Consider the following 7,342-nt stretch of genomic DNA (forward strand, 5'->3'; position numbering starts at 1 on the left):
CTACCAGAAGCCTGCATAGCACTATGTTACTATTGTGACAATCCATCAGATGAGTGCTTTCAAATTAAATCCCAGCTTAGTTTGTCCATGTCCCACAGATAAAGCATGGTCTTCAGCAATAGGGTCATATAGTCTAGTTCTGACATGCAACCAACAACAGTATCAATAACTGTTTTTATGGTCTCAGGAGCTTTCCTGGTCAACTACTCTTTGGTCAGTATCTAATCCTTGGTGCTGGTATTTCCATTCAATAACCTTATGTCTCCTGGGGTATTCTTTTCTATAGTAGGAGACCACTTGTTTATTCATGGTTGCTCAGCCCCAAAATAGTCGCACATAAACCATATTATTTTCAAAACTGTTTGGCCAATAGCTTAATTGTATTTCTGGTTAACTCATATCTTAAATTAACCAGTCTCCATTAATCTGTGTATCTCCACCCATGAGGCTCTGGATTACTGGGTAAAGTTGCAGTGTCTGTCTCTGTTGGGGCTACATGATTTCTCACTGACTATGCCTTCTTTCTCCCAGCATTCAGTTTAATTTTCCCCACCTAGATAAGTTCTGTCTTGCTATAGGCCAAAGCAGTTTTTTTATTAACCAGTGGTATTTGAAGCACAGAGAGGGGAATTCCATATCACTTTTCAACATATATAGGGTACATTTTGATTTAAACACTTTAGCAACTGTTTTAACAAACCATTTTTTCTTTAAATTCACTCGGCTCTAGTAAGATTTTTAGTACATGGAAGTACCATTGCATCTGTTTTTCTCTCCAATGGCTGCTTTCCAAACCTGAAAAACACTCAGAGGTTAGCATTATGAAATCTGTATAACTGATCAAGGTTAGGTACAAAGCATGGATGGGAGGGCCTAACTTAATTATCTCCCTATAACCATCAGTCGTTTCCTCTGAGCCATTACATTTCCATATCTTGGAGCTCATCCATGGAGCCTCCCTATATTTCTATATCTCTGATAATCTTGGGCTTGATTCATTTGTTCAGCCCTACCCATGGCCAGAGGCATTATAACTGTCTCTTCCCTGTTACACCCTCTGGCTCTCTGGGTCATAGAAGCCCTTTGTTGGCACAGTAACTCTTGTCTCCCCAGTTACTATATCGGGCTGTTGAAGAGGCTTTGGCTGGGCGAACCATCTCCAATCCTAACATAAACTTTTGTTATATGGAAATACATTCTCGGTCTTAGTTTCTATTGCTGTGAAGAGACACCATGATTACAGCAGTTCTTATAAAGAAAATTTTAATTAGAATGGTTTGCTTACAGTTTCAGAGATTCTGTCCATTATCATTACGACAGGGAGCATGACTGTGTGTAGGCAGACATACTGCTGGAATAGTGGCCAAGAGTTCTATATTTTGCAGTCAACTAATAGAATTATATTGGTTGCTAATGGCTTGTTTAACCCTAACGCATTTCTGCCTTTCTGCTGCTTGGAGCACATTGTGATGTCTCTTCTTGATTGTCATCCGCATCTGGAATTACCTAAAATCCAAAATTATAGGGCATACCTGTGAGGGACTTTTGCTTAATTTAAAGTGGGTAGATCCACACATGTCTTTAATCCAGATTTTGATATAGGAAGGCACACCTTTAATCTGGGCCACACCTTCTCCTGGAAGCCTATATAAAGGCATGAAAGAAAGAAGATTTTCCCTTTGCCTGCTTGCCCTTGCCTTGCTAGTAGACCATTCCTTTCATCTTCTGAGGAACATCTGAGACATCAGCCTTGTGGGCTGAACAACTACTGGATTGTTGGGCTAACATTCACAGCAGCCATTGTTGTATTAGCTAGACTGCAGTCTGTAAGTCATTCTAATAAGTCTCCTTTATGTGTATATATAGAGATATTCATTCAATAAATTCTGTTACTCCAGAGAACCCTGACTAATGAAGAATATATACTCAATAAATAAAAAATAATTCCAGCAATATGAAATCAATTAACCTGTGGGCATGATCTTGTGGGATTGACATTTGCAGAGGATCCAACACAGCAGAGAATCTGGATGTTCACACCTCTCACACTATTTAGTTAAATTAAACATTGGAAAGGGATTATGGGCATTGTGATTTAATGTAAAAAAAAGTAGTTTGTTAGAAAAACATGTCATGTTTTCCTTTTCTCTAAATCATCATGGAAAAAGTTATTAATTATACAAATATATTGTAGTTTGAATGAGAATGACCTCCATATGCTCAAATATTTAAATGTTTGATCCCCGGTTGGTGGAACTATTTGGGAATAATTAGATGGTGTGTCACTGTGAGTGGACTTTGATGTTTCAAAGCCCATAGAACCAGTCTCACTCTGTCTACCTCCTGCCTACAGATCAGGATATAAATTTTCAGCTACTGTTCCAATCCTATGTCTGTCTATGTGCTGCCATGTCCCCATCATAATGGTACTGCAATAGCCCTCTGAAAGTAAAAGAAGCCCCCAATAAACTCCTCAATAACATGCTCTTTCATGTTGTCTCTTCACAGCAAGAAAAAAAATTGTTGAAACATGTATACATACTTTGTTTTGAAAAAATACATATTTAGGGTTCCCTACCCTATGTGAAGTCCAAGGTCCTCTCTGCCCCCGCCCCCAGGTCCATGAAGGTGAGCATTCAAACAGACTAGGCTCCCACAAAGCCAGTACATGCAGTAGAATCAAAACCCAGCACCATTGTCCTTAGCTTCTCTGTCATCCTCCAACGTCACCCACATTCAGAGAATCCGGTTTGATCACATGCTCCATCAGTTCCAGTCCAACTGGCCATGGTGAGCTCCCATTAGATCTGTCCTGCTGTCTCAGTGAGTGGACTCACCGCTTGCAGTCCTGACTTCCTTGCTCATGCCCTCCCTCCTTCCTTCTGCTCTTCATATGGACCTGACTGCTCCTTGGAATGAAGAGGGAGAGAGAGGAGGGGAGGGGAGGGAAGTGGGAGGAGGGGAGGAGGTGGAAATTTTCAATAAAAAATAAATTAAAAAAAAAGAATAAACAAACCACAATCCTAGAGAACTTAGACAAAAATGAGGACACTAAGAGAGACTTACATAGTTCTAATCTACATGGGAAGTAGAAAAAGACAATATTTTCTGAGTAAATTGGGTGCGTGGGGACCTTAGGAGAGCGTTGAAGGGGGGAGGCGAGAGGCAGGGAGTGGAGTAGAGAAAAATGTAGAGCGCAATAAAAATCAACAAAAAAAAAGAAAAGAAAAAATACGTATTTATAATTTCCTATTTAAAATTATATCATGAATATTATTGCTATTTAATCTTTTAATCTTTAATACAAATAGAGAGTATAGGGGGAAAAACAATATTTAAATCCCTTGCTATGTTTTTGCCCAGTGAGAGTGTAAAGAAATATTTAAATGGCATATGAATAATGAGAAGTATAAGTATATAAAGTACAAATAAGATAATTAATAAAACTTGAACAATATGTTGATCTCTACAATCTTTGTGAGATTTGTCGTGTGTGTGTATGTGTAAAACAATGAATGAAAAAAGACTCAGTTAATTTGAAAGAGTAAGAAGCAGCGTATGGGAGAATGAAGTGAGAAAAGGGAAATGGTTTAAATGATGTAATTATATTTGTGTTTATGTATGTAAACACTTGGTTCCCAGTTGGTGATGCCACTTGTGAGGTTTCCAGGGAGATGCATCTTTGCTGGAGGAAATGCGTCATTATAGGTGGGATTAGAAAATTTTATACATCTTCCCTACTTTCAGTTCTCTCTTGTGATCTATCTCTGTCTGTCTCTGTCTTTTTCTCTGTCTCCCTCTGTATCTCTGACCTGCCCCCCCTTGTTTCTCTCTCTTCATGTTTACTGTTGAAGATGGGATCTCTTACCTTTCTGTTCTTGCCACTCTGCTTACCACATGCTGTCATGCCTTCCTGTCATGATGGTAATTTATGCCTCTAAAACTATGAACCAAATTGAAATCTTTCTTCCAAAAGTCACATTTTATCATGGTATTGTATCACAGCTGAACAGTTTCTAAAAGAAAAGTGGCACAGCATCTAAAAGTAATCTCAATATCCATTTAATAAATAAAAGTAAAATTAAAAGCAGTTTACTTTTCATTTCCAAGTTCTTACATGGAAAAGAAAAACATGATGGGTCCTCCAAGATATTTTCCAAAAAATATAACAAAGTAAAATAACATGGCCTATGGTACTCTCAATAATATATATTCAAAATCCATTATAGCCATAAAAAAGCATTGTGATAAACTTAACCCTTGCTTTAAAATGTAAGTAATCTTTCTACAAAATAAACATGACAAACACAGATCAGTTTAAACACAATCCTGGCCTATTGCCAAGCTTGGCATATAAGAGAAAGTGGAGAGTTTAAAAGCACCATTAACTAGTTAATTTATCAATTATTTAATTAATTTGATTTCTCTGTAGAAACAAATAGAATATTAAATTAATGTTAATTAATGAAAGCTGAGTAAAAGTACATTTTTGCAGAATGTAATCTTTTGGTGGATACCGTAGTACAGTATGGAAACTGTGTTCCCCTATGATAAGGCCATTCATAAAGATGATTTTCAATAAATAAGTTTTTATTTATTTTCATAAATAAATTATGAGTCCATTAGGGCTGAAAATATAACTCAACCAATAAAATTTTCACTTGGAAAGCATAAGGACCTGAGCTCAATTACCAGAAGTTATATCAAAATATTACTATTGGGGGCACTATCTAGTAATACCACTTCTGTGAAAGCAGAGACAGAAGGGTCCTTGGGGCTTACTAACTCATCAGTCAAACCTAAATGGTCAGCTCCAGGCCAATGAGAAACAATGAGATTACAGTCGAAGTACCCTCTAGCCTCTACACAATTGTGCTCATTCACCCACATATGTTTACACACACACAAATTATGATTTTGGAAATAAGTAATTATATGTGTATGTATATATGTGTGTGTATGAGGACAGAATAAGTATTACAACTAATACCTTATAATGACAAAATTCTAACATTTCAAACACGTTTTACTTATTCTATAGTTAAAAGGATAAAACAAATATTTTATTAGTCATTGAAATAAAGATCTGTGATATAGACTATGATTTTTATGGTGACTATCCGTAATTTAATGGTTAACACAATTCTCCCTCAAATCTCAGTAAATACAGAGATAAATGAATAGCTGAATTTAATGATAGTAACACATAGCACAGGTCTAGTAACATCTCAGCTAATTATAAGATATGGCGGTAATCTAGTGTCATAAAATTATTCATCATTGCTATAAAAGAATATAGGCAAGATGTTATGGTGCTACTAAGAAAAGTAGAAGACAGAAATGAAAGACAACTTCTGGATAAACAGAGGCCAAGTGGCAAATAATTGTGAAACTGTTTCAAAGGATTTGGAAGTTTCTCAAAGCTGGCAAATTGCTTATGAAGAAATTTAGGCAGAAAAATAACACAGAAATTTTGGGAGGTGGTGTGTTAGTTAAAGTATATATTGTTCAAACAAGAGGACTATCGCTTAGATCCCCAGAACTCACTTACAGAAAAGTTGGATGTAGTAGCAAGCCCTTGTGATTAGTTCATCTGTTGTAAGATGGAAAGTGGAGATAGAATTACAGAGGCATGCAGACCAGATAGCCTGACTCGCAGAAGTGGATAACAAAGTGATCCTTTCTCAAATAGGGCTTAAAGTGAGACTGACCCTGTAGGTTGTCCACTGGTCTTCTGTCCACTGGTCTTCACACACATGCTTTAACATATGTTCATCTGCACTAACAGGACCCTCAAATGTACACACACACTACACATACCTGTTTTCAAAATAAAATATATGCCATATTTAAATAATCAGAATTTTTCTCTGTGTTTGAACATATATGTTAGTGTGTGACCACATACAGTAGCATATACTAAAGATTGAGAACAAGATGTGCATATTATTCCTGAGTTCCTCTGCTTACCCCAAAATTGTTACTGAAATCATAACACTTGGAGTTTTAAGTACCATAATTATGACAATGATTTGGAAAAGTAATTTCCTTTTTAATACTCCAAAATTTTCAATTTTCTTATGATGACTCTGTATACTAGTTTGTAGTATAAACAAATGCTTTTTCTTTACTTGAAGGAAAGGACACATACACACACAATTATTTGTACTTCCAAATGGAAACCAAGCTTCCTCAATACTGAGCTTTATGTACACAATTAATAATTTTTAATTAAAATAATATTAATAAGATGACTAAGCTGCAAATACCTTGTACACTGCTTCAATACTGGTGATAACCATAAGAAAAAGAAATATGCACTGTGATATGTTAGTTTCAATTGACACTAAAGATATTGAGATAGCCTCTCTATATAATTTGGTAGAAAAAAAATTGGGTAGAAACAATAGAGTGTCTTTGACAGGTATCTGATAAAATGAACAAAAATAGGTACTCAGAAGCAGCAATTGGTTTCCAAAGAAATATAATTATATTTTTAAATGATTTTATTATAAGTTACCAATGTGAGATTGAAATAGAGACATCCAGTAAAAATTTGGAAAAATATTAAGGAAAAGAAGCAAAACATTACCTTGAAATATAAATTTAAATTTAGAACTTTTGAATTCCTATAATACTAATGTAGCCATCAAACTAACTAGATGGAATTAGTTAGGAAATATATAAACAAAAGATACCTGATACAAGAAAACAAAACAATGTCTCTAGAATCACCTGCATATATCTATTGCCATATAATTTAGTTTTATAACATTCATGTAATAAAAGATTGCAAAAGAATAATTGTTAAGCAATGTCCAATATAAAAGAATGATCAGGAAAAAAAGATGTGAAAATTTCAAACCTGAACATTTTATGTCATATAATTTCAGAAGAACTTATGTCATATAAGTTCAGAAGAAAGGAATATGCAACATTTCTCAAATCTTTTACCCAGATGTCCTACATTTTAAATTCTTGGACAAAAATGTTGCTCAGGGTGAGAACACTTTCTTAACTAACATGCATAAATGAGGTCTTGGTTTCAATCCTCTGCATCATGGCATTGTTGTTAAAAACATTGTTTCTTCTTCTCAACCTGTAACTATTTATTAAAATGTTTACTTTTCTACTGCTGTAAAGAAACACTATGGCAAAGGCAACTTTTAGAAGAGTTTATTGGGTATTACAGTTTCACAAGTTAACTCCATAACCACCATCATAAGGAGCACATTGGCAAACTTGGCACAGTAGCAGGGAGCTTACAGCTGATCCACAGGCAGTGGGAAAAAGAGAGAGAGAGAAAGAGAGAGAGAGAGAGAGAGAGAGAGAGAGAGAGAGA

The sequence above is a fragment of the Microtus ochrogaster genome, unplaced genomic scaffold (assembly GCF_000317375.1).
Source record: "Microtus ochrogaster isolate Prairie Vole_2 unplaced genomic scaffold, MicOch1.0 UNK36, whole genome shotgun sequence".
In the NCBI taxonomy this organism is placed as follows: domain Eukaryota; kingdom Metazoa; phylum Chordata; class Mammalia; order Rodentia; family Cricetidae; genus Microtus; species Microtus ochrogaster.